The following is a 17,080-nucleotide window of genomic DNA, read 5'->3' as shown; positions in this document are numbered from 1 at the left end:
CCCTCTTTCAATGCTTAGATAACAGATGACTATCATGAAACATGCAAGGCTGAGGTCATCACTCCTGTTGACCTTTTTTACATTTCTCAGTTGCTTTAAGAATAACTTATGTTTTGATTTTTCTAGTTTACATATTAGTTGATTGTCAAATCCCTAGGGGTATCTTTTGCTTTTATTTTATTTTTTAAAAGAACTGATTTATTCTTTTGGTTTTGGGGCCATTCCCAGCTAGCTGTGCTTAGGGCTTACTCCAGGCTCTGTGCTCAGGGATCACTCCTGGCCATATTTAGGGGACCATATTGGGGTGCCAGGGACTGAAGCCAGGTCAACCATGTGCAAGGTAAACATCTTATCAATTGTACTGTCTCTCTGGCCCCCATGGTGGTATATTTTCCCTATAATTCAATACTCCAAACATTCTTACTTTTTTAAACCTGGTGGTGCTGGGGGTTACTGCTGGTTGTGTGTTGGGGAGCATGCAGTGCCAGAGATCAAATGTGGGCCATCCACATGCCAGACCAGTGCCTTAATTCTTGTTATCCACCTTCCCATCTCGCTGGTCCCAGCATTGTGAACATTTGTCCTACACTGTCTTCTACCAAAAAAACCCCAAGTTCTTGAAATCTGAGTGCAGTGTCACAGCCATTAAGCACTGTGCCACAGAATCCAACACATTTTTTTTTCAACATGGATTTTTGAAAGTAGAATTTTATAAAGTGATTCCTCAAAACTATCACCAATGACCAATAGCTGAAAAAGACAAAAAGATAAGATTCTCTAATATAGAGCCTGTGAACTGGTGAGAAGGAATAATTTGAGACATGGGCACATGGGCAAAGTTTTTTTTTTTTTTGGATGGGGAGGAAGGCACACCCAGTGGTGTTCAGGGGTATTCCTGGCTCTGAGCTCAGGGATCACTCCTGGTGGGTTCCAGGAATGATATGGGGTGCCAGGGATTGAACCCAGTTGGTCGTGTGCAATGCAAATACCCTATTCTGCTGTACTATCACTCTAGCCCCCAAGACATGACAGTTTCTCTCTCTCTCTCTCTCTCTCTCTCTCTCTCTCTCTCTTACAACACACACACACACACACACAATCTTCTTTGTTATGAAGTCACTGAAATTTGCATGGAAGCAGTTAAAGTAGTCATCATCGGGAATAAGAACATGCCATGAACCCCAGGATTACTGCCATCAGGGGCTCACCTCAGTCCTCTGGTCCTATTACCTCCTCTAACATAGCTGAGCCTGCTTCTCCACTCACAGCCCTGCTGACCCAGCGAGTGCTGAGTGTGAGAACACCTGGCTCAGGTCCTGACTCCTTTGGATACCCCGTCTGCCGCTCCTCACTGTCCTTCTCCACCTCTTCCTCTTGCAAGAGTTCAAAGGTGCTGTGGCCAGACCTCCTTCCTGATTTTCTCAGAAGTCGGCTGGCCCATCCCCATGACATGACAATCCATTGAATCTCAGATATGACCCGCCTCTTCTCCCAACAAGTTGATTCCTGTCAATCGCATGTCCGTCGTGCAACCTCCCTCCTCGACTCCCAGGCATCTTCCCAAGCATCGTCCCACACCACCCGTCTGTGACGCCAGGAGAGCAGGGTGTCACTTTATGCAAAAGCAGAGTTTCTTAACCTTGTTGATATTCTTTGTTCTTCTCTAAGAGCAAGTTACATTCAGAGTTTTCCAGTTACCAGGTAGCTTCTCGAAGCCTTCTCCATGATGGTGTGTTTTAAAACAAGCCAGTGACACTGCTGCTATTTTCCTGGTAATTCAGCATTGTGTTGCTTTGGGACCACACCAAAGCAACTGATGCCCAGCTCCATATCTAGTTACTTCTCAGCTGCCCCTTCCTGCAGAACTTGGCGGCTGTCAGGACTCCACTCCACAGTGTTCCGGTATCACACCAGGAGCCCTTACGCCTGCCACCTCTTCGGCCCCCACAGACTCCATTTCAACTCCAACACTGTTCCCAGTGGAGTCCTGGAGAACTGTGGGAGTGGGCTTTGGGCTACCCCCTCTGAGCTCTGAAATATCTGACAATGTCACAACTGCTCAGTCCCTTCCCAGCAGACCTACTGAAACAGAGGAATCACCCACCTTGGGCCCAGCTCCCGAGGATATCAGTGAAGCCTGCGAGCAGCACCACAGAGAGTAGTCTTTGTGGTTTCTTTCCTTTTAATCTAGGGTGTTAAAAATCCATACTTACTCGTTAAGGAAAACAGCCTTCTTTCCCAGCCGCTACTAACTCTGGCAGGAGCCGAAAATGAGATTCTGGAATCACAAGAAAGAAAATGACAAAGCATTAAATCATGTGAAGGAATATGAATGAAGTGCTAACAGCTGGTGAAATTGCTGGCTTCGGGGGAGGCAGAGCGCCCTCCTCCCTGGCACAGGCAAAGTACAAATATCTCGCGGCTTTATAGTCTGCCGCTCAGTTGCCTCCCCCAGCCAGGCAACCTGGACTGCCCGTATTGGTTGAATGGCAGGGCAAGTCAGGTAAGGAGCCAGGCCTTGGCATGGGCTGAGGAGGTCAGGGAAGAAAGCAGCTGGAGTGTGGCGAGGACAAAGCATAGGCTTGAGTGGGTGGCTTTGGGTTACTTGGGGAAGAAAGGCACGATGGAGGAAAAGGATGCATGCATGCAAGAGAGGGGCTCTGAGGGCTCCACGCTTAACTAAGACCCTTAGGCTTAAATATCACGGCTGTGTTATTCCTTGAACACATATCTCGTTGGCTTGTCTCTGTTCCTTTGCTTGCCTATTTACAGTCTGGAGAAGCCTGTGTTCTCTCTTGAACACACACTTCTCCCTTTCTCTTCCCTTAAACTTTCCTAAATAGGTTTCAATTTAAAAAAAGATCTTAATTCTCACACACACACACACACACACACATATACAAAACCAAAACTAAACAAAAATGAAAACTTGCCTTCACCTTCTGGTTTACCCAAAGTAGTATACAGAAAGGAATGACTGAACTGGGGAGAGAGTACAGGGATCAAGGCATTTGCCTTGCATGTGGTCAACCCTGGCTAGATCCCAGGTACTGCATATGGATTCCAAAGCACAGTGTGGAAATGACCCTTAAACACAAATCCAGGAATAAACAAACAAACAAAAAAAATAGAGCAAACAAAAGCAAATGAAAAATAAAGGAAAGTAGCAACCAACGAGCTTTAATGAAGGCAACGTTCCTCCTGCAGGGGCTGGCAAGCAGGACCTCTCAGAAACAGGACTAGTCAGAGCAGAGAGGCCAGCAAAGGCACCAAAACAGAAGAACAAGCGGATAGACAAGGGAAGGGAAATGAAGAAAACTCATTGCTATTTCAGAGGGGGGAAAGAGTGGAACATCCAAAAGTAATACTGGGAAAGTTCTAGAAGAAAACATGAGAACTTTAGGGACTAGAGCAATAGCACGGCAGGTAGGATGTTTGCCTTGCATGAGGCTGGCCCGGCTTCGATGCCCAGCATCCCATACGGTTCTGCAAGCACTGCCCGAAGTAATTCCTGAATGAAGAGCCAGGAGTCATCCCCTGATCATTGCTGGATGTGATCCCCAAAACAAAAGAAAACAACAACAAAAGGAAAACATGAGAACTTTAAAAATATTCATGGGGCTTGGATGTTGGAACATTGTATGACTGAAACCCAATCATGAGCAGCTTTGTAATATTCTATCTCATGGTGATTCAAGAAAATAAAAATTTAAAAATAAAATAAAAATTAAGAAATATTCATGGAAAGAAGCTGCGCCACCATCATGAACGACACAGTCACTATCTGACTATCCGTACCAGGAAGTTCGTGATAGAATGACCCCTTCAACAGAAACAAATGGTCATTGATGTCCTTCACCCCAGGAAGGCCAGAGTACCTCAGACAGATATTTGAGAAACTTGCTAAAATATACAAGACCGCCCCAGACGCCATCTTTGTGTTTGGATTCAGAAACCATTTTGGTGGTGGCAAGACAACTGGCCTTTGCATGATTTATGATTTCTTGGATCTTGCAAAGAAAAACAAGTCCAAACAGACTGGCAAGACATTGCCTATATGAAAAGAAAAAGACCTCAAGAAAACAGAGACAGAGACTCAAGAACAGAATGAAGAAAATCAGGACACTGCAAAGGCCAATGCTGGTGCTGGCAAAAAGGAGGAGTTGAGATTCTGCAGTGGCATTATCTGTGTACAGATTTTTTTTTTTTTTGCAAGGATTAATGCATTTTAATGAATTAGCAAAATATTCATGGGGAAATTCTCCAGGGGAGCAATCTTTTTAGGAAGGACAGCAAATGGGTCTGGAGTGATAATGCAGTAGGTAGGGTGCTTGCCTTGTAGATGGCCAAACTGAGTTTAATCCCCGGCATCCCATGTGATCCCCTGAGCACCTCCAGGAGTAATCCCTGAGCACGAACCCAGGAGTAAGCCCTAAGTACTGTCAAAGGGGCCAACCAAGTAAAAAAATGCAGAAAGATATCAAACCTCTCTGGGGAAAATATTTCTAAGTAAGATACAGGGGCCATAACTAAAAGATGACTAAACTGACTAGACAAAACTGTTCCTCCTCTACTCCCCCCTTTTTTTTTAAGGCCTGAGGTTTACATCTGACTCTTCACTCAGGGATCATTCCCCGGCAGGGCCGGAGAGACTATATGGGATGCTGGGGATTGACCACGTGCAAGGCAACTGCCCTACCAGTTTACTATCTCTCTCCAGCCTCTAAAAGTGTTCTTAGGAGAGAGAAACAGAGAAAGCAAAGTGCCTGCTGTAGAGGCAGACTGGAGGTGGGGGGTATAAGGAGGGAAATTGGGGACATTGGTAGTGGGAAATGTATACAGGTGAAAGGACAATGTTGGAACATTGTATGATTGAAACCCAAGCATGGACAACTTTGTAACTGTTTGTTTCACTGTGATGTAATTAACAAATGTGAAAAACAAATACACACACAAACACACACACAAATGTTCTTAAAAGTCTCCATGGAGGGGCTGGAGAGATAGTACAATGGGTAGGGCGTTTGCCTTGCACCCAGCTGACCCGGGTTCAATCCCTGGCATCCCATATGGTCCCCTAAGCACCGCCAGGAGTAATTCCTGAGTGCAGAGCCAGGAGTACCCCTGAGCATTGCTCGGTGTGACCCAAAAAGCTAAAAAAGTCTCCATGGAGGGCTGAAATGATAGTACAGTGGGTAGGGCACTTGCCTTGCACATAGCTAACCCAGGCTCGATGTCTGGCATTCCATATAGTTTCTTGAGCACTGCCAGGAGTAATGCCTGAACATCATCAGGTGTGCCCCCTCTCCTTCCAAAAAAGCCTCCATGGAAAGAGATACCATGAATGACACTAAAACTTTAATACAAAACAGAGGCAACAGACCAATCTTCCTACTACAATTCCTACGAGGGTTTCTACAATTCAAGAACAATAACACTGACAACAACAACAAAAAATCCAACAGAAAAATTGGCAAATAATCTGAATAAGATGATTTACCAAAAAGGAAATCCAAAAGACTCTTCAATATATAAAAAGATGTTCAATCTCATTTATAAGAACAGAAACACAAGTTAAAATTTACACAGTGAAGGTAATATTTACTGTACTGATAAACCATAAAATATTCCATAACATTGTATTGCTGAAAGAGCGATCGTTGATGCAATGCAGCGCTAATTCACATTCTGTACAAAGTGCATCCTTGCCATTTTGGCAAAACTATCAAAGGCATATACCCTCAACCAAGCAGTATCATTTCCTAGAAACTTACCTCTTTATATCTGAATTTAAATAAATTCGTAACACAGATTAGAAAGACTTCATATGCCCATTTACAGGGGACCTATTAGGTAAATGATGGAATAACTTTACAGAGGAATATTACATATAGCCATTGACTGCAAATACAACTAAATATAAAGTATTGAAACACTGAAGTAGTTCTCTTTCTCTCTATGGGTAATAACCGTGAAAGCAGAGGGCTGGGAGATTATACAACTGTTATGTGCCCTACCCAGGTTTAGGTTTACTCTCTAACACCAGATGGTCCCCTGAGCACTACAGAGGGGAAATACCAAAGGAGGACCCACAGCACTGCCAGAGGGGGTCAAGTAATCCCCAGCACCTCAGAGTCAGAGCACCAGGGCATTGTTAGGCCCTGGCATTAAGTCATTGGCTCAGTTGGTCATTAGCATTGTCAGTGGGGCACCCAGGCCTCCTGAAAACTACTTAGGAGTTCTCAAACAAATAAACAAACAAGCAGAACAAAAGTACACGGTTGGAACAAGGATGTAGATCAGGGATAGAATATTTGTCTTGCAAGTGTGAGGCACTGAGCTCAAGCCCTGGCACTGCAAAAATTAACAATTAAAAAAAATTTTTTTAAGAAAGGGTAGTATTAACTCCAAAAAAGCAAAGAACTGATGATAGTGGAGAGAGTAACCACTCCTTGTGTCACAGGAGAGAAAAGGAGAGAGATGGGGAGAGAGGAGGGAGGGAGGAAGCAAAGGCAAAACTTTATGCCGTTATCTGTGTGTGTCTGGAGAAAAAAACACAGAAACAAAAACACAAACAAAACAACTTGTCATTGTGGCCAGGACAGGGAAGGGAAAGGAAGAGGGAAATGAAGAGCTAGAAATGGAGATGTAGACTTCATTGCTACCTTCTTGCACCTTTTGGATGACACCCACATGCAGTTCTCAGGTGTTTTTACTACTTAATTATAAGTAATAGTATTTTTCAGTGCTCTTGTACCATACTGACAAATAGGTTATAGAACATTTTCATTATCACAAAATACTGATCAGGCCTGGACTCTAGTAAAATGACCTAAGTAATTTTATTTTAGTAAAATGATCAAAGGGCAACCAAACCTTAACCATTTCTCATGAGGAGGGAAGAAATGCAAATGTGAATGTCAGGATGACGATCCCTCTTATACCAGCTAGGGGTCTGGGTGCTAACTGAGATCAGAAGGCCAGGGGCGAGGGTGAAGGGGCTGGGCTCAGCAGCTTCCAAAGGTCAAGTCAACTTGGTCGGAGTTTCAGTTCTTTGGGGTCAAAGTCAAGTACTCTTTTTTTTTTTTTTAATCAAAGTCAAGCACTCTTGTGAGAGAAGATAAGCTCCATCCTGCTTGCTGGTTATTCTATCATACTGTATAGAGATATCAAATTACAGCGCTATACACCTGAAACTTACGTAATGCTAAAAATCAATGCTACCTCAATTTTTAAAAAAGGTTTTATTTATTTGGGTTAATTAATTAATTGTGCTGAAACGATAGCACAGCGGGTAGGGCGTTTGCCTTGCATGCGGCCGACCTGGTTCACCCGAGTTTGATTCCTCTGCCCCTCTCGGAGAGCCTGGCAAGCTACCGAGAGTATCTACCCCAAACGGCAAAGCCTGGCAAGCTACCTGTGACGTATTCGATATGCCAAACACAGTAACAACAAGTTTCATAATGTTACTGGACCCACTCGAGCAAATCGATGAACAATGGGAGGACAGTGACAATTAACTAATTTGGCTGTGCTCAGAATCTGCTCCTGGTTTTGTGCTCAGGGATCACTGCTGGCACCATATGGGATGCTCAGGAATCAAACCCTGGTGAACATGTATACAGTAAGCGTCTTACCTGCTGTACTATCACTCTAGTACCTCCTCCACCTTCACCACCCCTGACCCCTAAACCCACACAAAGAATTTCTATCATGGAACCACACAACCCTTGCGTAGACCAGAGTTCTATTCTTCTTTCAGGTTCAGGGAGAAGTTCTGTCCTGCTTTGTGCTGAAACACTAGCCCCGAGGGCTTGATTCTGCCAAGCCCAAGCGCTCACCTCGATATCTGCCACCTGGGGCAGCGCAGTAAACTCAGTCCAGCCAGGTGGGTTTTGTGAGTTTGGAAACAGAAGGCCAGAAAACTGTGCTGCCCAGACTTGGGAAAGCAGAGGCGGACTTGGCAGATCAATGAGGGCTTCAGCTGGAAGGTAGGGGCTTAACCAGCCAGTGGTACCACATGTGAAAAATCAAATCGGGGCTAGAGATAGTACACCAGGTAAGGAGCAGGCACTTGACTTGTACATGGCCAACCAGAATGTGGTTGGTGGCGCTCCATACAGTTCCTCAAGAATTACCAGGAGTGATCCATGAGCACAGAGCCAGGATTAAGCCCTGAGTACTGCCAGGTGTGGTCCCCAAACAAACAAATCAAATAGGCCCAGAACAAGCTGACTAAACCATGCAATCTGTGCCTGACCTAAACCTATACATTCCAAACTTCGGTCTCTGGACCAAACTCTGGTTCGGTGGGAATCTAAAAAGACCACTTACTTGCGACCACATTTAAAGCAAGCAAATCCTACAGTCATCTAGATCAGCCTCCTGCTGGATGAGAATGGGGACAAAAGTTACTTGAAACATTATATTCTAGGACCCCAGAGTCTTTATGCTCTTGGGGGAGCCCAAAAGAATCTATTATTCAAACACTGCTCTATGAATTCATGGGACAGCATACATTTCTCCAACCCAGGTCACCTCTCAAAGGTAAAGCGCTAGAAAGAACATCTCATGGGTGACTATTTTCCACATGACTGAAAGGAATTAAAATAGCCCTCTAAACAGGCATGCAATAGCAGAGGGCCCAAAATAGAACCTCAGCACCCCAAAGCTCTCTCCCATTGCCCAAATCTGTACTCTGAAAAGCAAGGAGATGAAAGAGTGTTTGTCATTTTCAAAGGAGGTGCAGATAGGGAAGCATTGCTTTCTTTTTTTTTTTTTTAATTTTTTTTGTGGGTTAATTTTTTTTAATTTATTTTTTTAATTGTGGGGAAGTACTTTTAACTGCAAACACAAAGCCAGTGCAGGTTCTCTTGGTAGCTGTTTCTGGAAGCCAACATGAAGACCAATATATAGGAACCTCACCATCTTTCTACCTGAATCTCCTCCCTCAAGATCTCTGCAACCCAGTAAAATTACATTAGAAAAGGGACATGTTGTGTAGGCATACTCAAAAACTTCATTTTGTTTAAAAAAAAAATTGGGGGGGGGTCACACCCGGCAATGCACAGGGGCTACTCCTGGCTCTGCACTCTGGAATTACTCCTGGCAGTGCTCAGGGGACCACATAGGATGCTGGAAATCGAACCCGGGTCAGCCACGTGCAAGGCAAATGCCGTACCCGTTGTGCTATCACTCCAGCCCCTTGTTTAAAATTCTTATCCATTAAATTCCAGGACTCTCAGAGAGCAAATCTTACCTCTCCCAGAAACTTAAAAACTTGCTTTGCTGAAAACACATGCAAGTGTTCTACCAATGAGCCACACCCCTGGGCCCCAGATCTAGTTCACCTACTTATTTTGCTTTGGGGTTACACCCAGCAGTGCTCGGGGGCTACTCCTGGCTTGGAGCTTAGGGGATCTTTTCTGAGGCTGAGGGGAGCAGATGGTGCAGAGGATCAGACTGGCCTCCTGCATGCAAAGCCTGGGCTCCAGCCCATTTAACTCTCCCTGACACCCCTTCCAATCTATTTTATTATTATTTTGCTTTGGGGGTCACACCTGTCTCTGCTCAGGGCTTACTCCTTTGCTCTGTGCTCAGGGAGCACTCCTGGTGTGGCTCAGGGGACCAGATGGGGTGCTGGGGATTGAACCCAGGTTGGCCACATATAAGGCGAATGTCTTACCCATTCCACTAAACTCTCTCCAGTCCTCCCCTTCCCTCAAGTCTATTTTTAAAGCAAGAACAAATATTGGGGAACAGTTAGGCCATAACTGGACCCTGTGCTAATTCCTAAAACAAAGAATAAATCTCACTGTAGACTTTCTCTTAGTGTCATAAATTCCCCCAACTAACATTTGGCTATCACAGTGCTAGCAGAAAGAGAACATTTATCTGTTGTTGAAAAAATATCCCTGTCTCCAGGGACTCTCAATTCTTTCACTTTTGTCTCTCTCTCCTTCTATTTAGCAGTGAGCAGATCTCCTGGCTCGAGGTCCTCATCTCTAGTTGCCCTGACCTGTCATTCAAGCAGTTCTCGCGTATCACCTGCTTTGACTGCTGAAAATCCTGCCTCTCTCACAAAGGTTACGATTTCACTTTCCACTGTCTCTCTGGCTTTTGTGAAACATCCTGGAACCCGAAAGCAGGTAGCCATCAAGATCAAATGGGTGCTGGACACCCAGCTGAAGAGCAGGCCAGGGGGGACAAAGTGGGACCTAGTTTCTAAATGGCCAGCCTACGGATAAACACTTTCCAGCTACAAAGACCTCTACTTCCCTCAAACGAGCTGAAAACCATTGGGAATCAGACTAAGATATACTGATCATCTCCCTGGCAGTTCCGGAACTGCCTTCATTTTTCTCCATTTCTCCCTGATCTCCCTACCGGAAGGATACCCTTAACTTACCCATGTGCTCTTTTTTCTTAAATGAACGCCACACCCACCAATGCTGGGGAAACCCCACGCCACTTCTGGCCAAAATCCACCTAGCTGATGGTGCTCAGGCTTGCTGAGCTTGGGGGCAACTGGGACCCCAACTAGGGAGGACATGCACTGCGTGGGATCAAACTTAGGGTCTTGCACAGGCTAGGCCTGTGTTCAACCACTTGAGTGTTCATTATATAGAAGGCTCGAATCCTAGCCAGGGAATGTCACAGGGCAAACACTCTGCACCAACAGCCAGTCATAGTTTCTGGAACAATGCCTGAGAGCGAAGACTTCTGTTCCTTTAGGTAATTATTAGGAAGAGCCTGGGGCGTGAGAGGCTCTGCCCACAGCTTCTGCAGGCGCCCTGTTTGGGAGTCAGCAGTCTGCAGTCCCAGACTCGTCCAACTGTGAGCATCAGTACCCTGCGTGGATTCTGAGAGTGGACCGTCTAGAATCTGATTAGATGGTCTCTGAGGGCGCCATTTAGGAAAACATCTTGATCTTCTCTGAAAAGGCAACTACACACAGGGCCAGAGAGTGTGTAAGCAGTTTGTCTAGATCAGGGTTTCTTCACAATGACTCTTAAACCAGGATAATTCTGTGGGTGGGAGGTGAGACCACTCAACTCCAACCGTCAACTATTGCAGAAAACCCGTGAGGAACACTTTTCGGCCAAATTTCCCTTAAAACAGTCTTCAGTCTTTTGTTGGTTTTAATTTTAGGATCGCACCTGGAAGTACTCAGGGTCCCTGGGTGTGCACTCAGGGATCACTACGGGTGGGCCCAGGGGACCATATGGGGCACAGAGGATTAAACCTGGGGTTGGCCTGGTGCAAAGCAAGCTCCTTAACTGCTGCACTCTCTCTCTAATCCCAGGCACTTTTCTTTTTTAAATTTTTCACTCCTAAAGGTAGTTGTACTGAAGACTGGCTGCACATTAGACTCCCCCAGGGAACTTTTAAGACTCCCAAATCCTGGAACCACTCTGAGAGATTCTGATCAGCTGGCCTGGGCATGTTTTTTGTTTGTTTGTTTGTTTGTTTTAAGGTTCCCAGATGAATCTAACTTGTAGTCAGAGTGGAGAAGCATTGCCCCGAGATATCTCACTGATTCCATTTTCTTCCCCAGCCTTTGAATCTGGCAGTATTAAAAGTCAGTGAGCCAGAAAGCTAAGATGAGGCGAAGGTATTTATTAAATCCCCATTCCTGACAATGAACCGTCCTCTGCACAGACCATTTCTTGACCTGCAGATGACCTGCCAGAAAGAATGGAGCTTAACCCATAATCAAACAGCTTTTCCACGGCCTTATTGATCCAATGGCTTTCAACCTTTTGGTACCTGTGGGCTGGCGAAAACAGAACTATTTCGTGGATCACTGAGACAGAAATAAAGAACCTTATTTATAAGAATATCTATATATCAATATTTATAATGGTACTGCTACATCCCAGAATCCCCTGGGTTAATTGGCAATCCCTTTCTTGTGAATTGTTGAAAAAGTTTTGCAGACCAGCATAACTGAAAATGAATGAAACCAACACTGCTCCATAGTCCTTTTGCACAAATGGAAATAATCTCCAAATATAGTAGCTGCTGGTCGTGTGTGGCTACTGAGCACGTGAAGGTGCCTAGAGTGACCAAGAACACAATTTGAATTGTATTTCATTTTAATAAATTTTAATTTGAATAGCTTTTTTTGGCTAACAATCATCATATTCCATATGGATAGGTGTTTTTATCCCAGAAGTCAAGAAAAGTCCCATAGCCTATCACATTCCAGAGGTCTGTGAAATTTACCAGAAATGTGTCTTAAATGATCTAAATAGCCTTTAAATTATAAATGAATTCCTAACTTATTCTTGTAATGTATCAATTCAGGAGAAAGTTTGAAATACTTCCCAAGCCCCACCTCCTCACCACTTTACAGAACCACCTTCCAGCACATCCTGAACACTTAGTTTCGAGGGGCCCATTCCAAGTCCTTTTTTGCTGAATGTTCACATATCATCACTCTAGTCCTCAAAACAACCAGGACTTGGTGAAGAACAGGGAAACAAATTTCCACTGAGCTGCTTAGTGACCTTGTTTTCCTTCCCTCTAAATCCAAACACAATCTTTGATTCCAACCTTTTCTCCCAAGATAGGGAGAATCACACACTTCAAAGGTCACCTCTTCCCACTATTTTTTTTTTTAAATCAGTTTCATGGTGACTTACAATTGCACAAAGTACAACCACACAAGTGTGTGACTTGGCACGGAATGCCAAGCTCGGGCATTTTTAAAGCTAAAAAAAAAAAAAAAGAAAGAAAGAGAAGAATCTGGCTCTTACTGTAAAGGCACTGGATGGGTGGTTTAGATTTGAAGAGACACACAGGTCTTTCAGAGCCTAGGAAAAATGCTTGCCTCTCGTTGGCCCAAACTCCCTTGGCTCATCTCCATGCAGTTTGAGCGAGCCATTTAGTAATGATTTTATATTTCTCAAGTCATTCAAAGCGATAACTTCTGCTCACTCTTCATAATAGCTGCTGCTTATTGCACGCTCCCAGGCTGGCCCATGAGCTTTATCTTCGCTAAATCACAATCCCGCCTCCTAAAGCAGGCCCTGTGACCGCAAGCTCAGAGACCTAGGCAACTGCTCACGGCCGCTCAGCTGGTGAATGCAGAGGTGGATTCTGGATTTAGATCACTCTGGTTTTCTGTGGGAATCCGTTAGATGATGTGAACTTTTTGTTTTCAGTTTATAGAAGGCACAGTGGAAGTGCTTGAGGATTCAGGGCCACGCAGTGCCGGGGGTCAAACTACCCAGGGTGTCTAGGTCTGTGTGCTGGCACTTGTGCGCCTCTCTCCCTCTCTCTCTCTCTCTCTCTCTGTCCCTCCCTCCCTCCTATCTTTCCTCCCCCAACCCCCTCAGGGCTTCACTAGGCAGGTGGGAGGAGGGGGTCTTGGGAACACGTTTGAGATCCTGCCAGCATAACAGCTCCCAAGAGGACAAAGCAAACACACGCTAGACAACTTTCCAAATGCCATCCAGGGGGTGGGTGGTAGCAGAGAGAAAGGGAACAGCTTTCAGCTGGAGGCAGGGCGGAAATCAGAGAAATGTTCCTAGAGAGGATGGCCAAGACAGACCCTGAGTGATAGGTTAAGAGCTGGACATCAGAAATTCCCCAGAGCACTTGCCTTGCAGGTATGGCTCTGGGACTGAACCCCAGCATGAGGATGGGGTGAGGGGAGAAAGATGGAGTCCATCCCCAAGGAGGGAGCAGCCTAAACAATGATAGCAGCGGGTACAGATAGGTTCCTGCAGCAAAGGAAGCTGAGTGGGAGCAGGAGAGGTCTGGATGTGGCCTGAGAAGGCCCATCAACCACCCCAGGCCCTATCTGGGACCCCAGTCCTGGCACTTTCTAGCTGTGTGGCTTCAAGTAAACCCTTTCTCCTTTCTGGGTGTCAGTCTCCCTGAGAAGGACACAGAAGACCCCCTAGCTGCTCTGAGATCCTCATTTTACGAAAAAGAAATTGGTGTTAGGAACACAGGTTGATTAATTTCTTTGGCTGTTCCTTTCCGAGCTGATAAGGCTGTTCTGGTTACTGTGGGCTCAGCCTGGTGGTCAGGGTGGGCACTGAGGTCAGCCTTCCTGCTCTGAGAAATGGGCACGGGGTGGCCCCATCTGCCGGGGGTGGGGCAGGTCATCTTCCCAAGGTGCTCGGGACTGGCCCTGCTAGTTCCACGTCAGCTATTAATAATGATCAACTATTTTTAACACTCAGCCCAGGAGGGGAAAACCATTTGGGATTTTTTTGCAGTCGGTGGGGGGTGGGAGGCAAATGTTGGCCTCGGGGGTCCCAGGAGGGAATCTGGGGGAACTTCTTACCACCCACCCCCACCCCACCACTGGGTCATAAAGAAGAGAACTCAGAAAGATGACAGGGCCTCTTTCTTTCTCCCAGGCCGCTCGTCCTCCTCCACCCCCCGTGGGTCCGGGTTGCCGGGTGCGAATGCTGCACGTGCTCTGTCCTGCAGCGGGTGTTACACAAACCGCACTTTGCAGACCCCGGGCCCGGGATGGGTTTCAGCCCGCGGTCAGTCAGCGAGGTGGGACGGGTCACCGGACTTGCGGGCGGCTGCGGGAGGAGTGGGCGCCCGAGTTGAAGGAATGCGGGCTGGGGCGAGCTCCGAGCAGCTGGGGGTGGGTGTTGTGGGCCGGGAGCTGCTGCCGTCCGGAGGTGGGTGCAGAGTTCCGGGGCGGGACGCGAGAGGTGACAGCGGCGGGCAGCGCGAGCCGCAGCCCTGCCCAAGGAAGTGGGCGGCGGGCGGCAAGGTGTCCCAACCGTGGGCGCTGGCGGGTGGCAGGGAGAGAGGGGCGCGGGTCCCCGACCCATCCCCACCTGGTCCCCGGGACCGACGGAAGCCAGCCCCCCCCACCCCCAGCCCCCGACTTCGGGGATGTCAAACCGAGCCGGGCACCGGAAGGGAAAGCACAGGGGTTGCCCCTGGAGCGGGCGAGCGGCGCCGCAAGCCGGTGCAAGCTCCCCTGACCCATCCTGCCCACCCCCGGGTGGGGCGAGCCAGGCGGACGCGCTCGGGAACCGGACCGTCGTGCTGCCGGACGTGGGGGTGCGGGGGCGACCCTGGACATCCTTCTCGGCGGTGCGCACCCTTCATCCCCGCCCGGCCCCAGCTCACCTGATGAGACCCGAGCTGCGGGTGTCCCGCCACGGGATCGCGCCGCCTGTGCCCGGCACCCCGGCAGCCCCCGGCTCGCAGCGCTCGAGCTCGCCGGGCTCTGGGCTCCGGGTGCTGTGGGACGCCTTAAAGGCGCAGCGCGCCGGCCGGCGTCCTCCGACAGAAAAGCCGGCCCCGCCCGCGCCCGCCCACAGCCTCCCGCACCCGGCCACCCGGCTGTCGCATTCGATCCCGGGCCCTCTGGCAGGGAAAACTCCCACTTCGCTGAGCCGCCGGCTCACAGCGTACAACCCAGAGGGTGAAAAGTATGCACCCCAAGGTCAGCCACTCCAGGCATCCAAGGAGGTCTCCAAGAATCTGAGGGCTAAGGCCCGCGCACGAGGTCTCACTCTGCTCCGGGAGAGCTCTGGACCAGGAGCAAAACTCAATCATCCGTGCCCAGGGAGCTGGCTTGTGGCGCCTCCGGAGGGACCCAAGGACACTCCCTCAGTTCCACAACGCGATGTCAGAATTCGCAGGGATATTGTTTCAGCTGATTGACCAACTATTTGGACCCTGGCGCTGCTGGACACTGCACCCACCTAAATGATTCTTCAGCTCGGATCGATCCCGAACGACCTCGGAGAAAAAGCAGAGCAACTTTGCCTTACACGGGTCACCTTTACTCTGATGAGGGTATTGGGTTGGACTTCCTTTTTCAAAAGACAAGGGGCGGTGTCAACCAATAAGACACAGAACTTGAGGCCAGGGGTATGGCTCAGCAGTAGCCGTGCATTTGTCTCCTGTTTGTGAGGTCCTGAGTGAGATCCCCGACACTACAGTGTAACTTGGGCAGGATAGATTCAACCCAGAATTGTATCTGTAAGACGCTGCGACAAGAAACAGCCACTTGCAAGACCTTCAGCCGCTACAGATAAAATCCCCTTCATGATCATTTCTTTCTCTTTAGGACAGTTAAATCTCACCATTCCTACCTCCACACCACCCCTTCCCCACATCCCCAAACTAGAAAGTTGCATAAAACTTAGCACCCATTAAATTAAAAAAAATTTTTTTTTCCTTGGGGCTAAAAAGATAGTACAGTGGTTGCCTTGCACATGGCTGACAAGGGTTTAATCCCCAACACCCCAATTGATCCGCTATGCACCACCAGGAGTAATTTCTGAGTGGAGAGCCAGGAGTAACCCCTGACCACCATTGGGTGTGACCCAAAATCAAAACACACATTACTTTCCCCTTAACTTATTTGTATAAAATCTAGGCTTTTACTTTTTTTGTTTTGTTTTGGGGTCACACCCAAGGATGCTCAGGGATTACTCCTGGCAATATTCACACCATACGGGTGCTGGGGATCGAACCCCTGGTCTACTGCGGGCAAGGCAAATGCCCTACTGGCTATAGTTTCACCCCAGCCCTAAGTCTGGGATTTTAAACATTTGATCTCAGTTTGTCATTCTTGTTTCTCTTCCTAGTATTCCAAATGTTCCAAGGCTGAATTAAATCAATTTTATTCAATTTCTGATTTATTTCCTCCACTGAGAACTTTCTTCCCGTTTTGTTTGGCCTGGCTAGCCCTCTTTTCCATACACCAGTTTATTTTTATTTATTGGAAGCACCACGCACCACCCAGTGGTGCTGGATCTGCCTCAGGAGTCACTGTAGCAGTGTTTAGGGGACCATATCCAGTGCCAGGGATCATACGAGGGTGATTTATATGCAGCCAAATGCCGAACCCCGAGACAATGTCCCCAGCCCCATCCATACCTCAGTTTAAATGTTACTTCCTCCAGGAAACCTTCCTAAATTTCCCCTTTGGCTCAAATGTAGAATTTTCTTGCATCAATGTATTTAGTCCAGTCATTAATGTTTACTGTAAAATGAGATTTTATCTCAGAGTTCTGTCACCTTTGTGACTCTGGTCAGTTGCATATACTTACAATAAGATTTTATTGGGAAAATCCACTGT

At 47.2% G+C, this 17,080-nt stretch overlaps 1 protein-coding gene across 1 annotated transcript in view; it reads right to left on the bottom strand.

Moving 5' to 3' along the window:
• Positions 1-15,303, bottom strand: part of ABHD6 (abhydrolase domain containing 6, acylglycerol lipase) — a 60,857-nt gene extending 45,554 nt beyond the window's left edge. The window contains exons 1-2 of the mRNA XM_056129620.1: positions 15,115-15,303; positions 2,214-2,278 (exon numbers count right to left, since the gene is read on the bottom strand). The gene's annotated coding sequence lies outside the window, so the exon portion shown is untranslated. The remainder of the gene's footprint in view (positions 1-2,213; positions 2,279-15,114) is intronic.
• Between the last annotated feature and the right edge of the window lie 1,777 nt (positions 15,304-17,080).

Source organism: Sorex fumeus, unplaced genomic scaffold (assembly GCF_029834395.1).
Source record: "Sorex fumeus unplaced genomic scaffold, SorFum_2.1 ptg000072l, whole genome shotgun sequence".
Lineage (NCBI taxonomy): Eukaryota > Metazoa > Chordata > Mammalia > Eulipotyphla > Soricidae > Sorex > Sorex fumeus.
The sequence above is the reverse complement of the archived record's forward strand: the minus strand, read 5'-3'. Positions and strand labels throughout refer to the sequence as shown.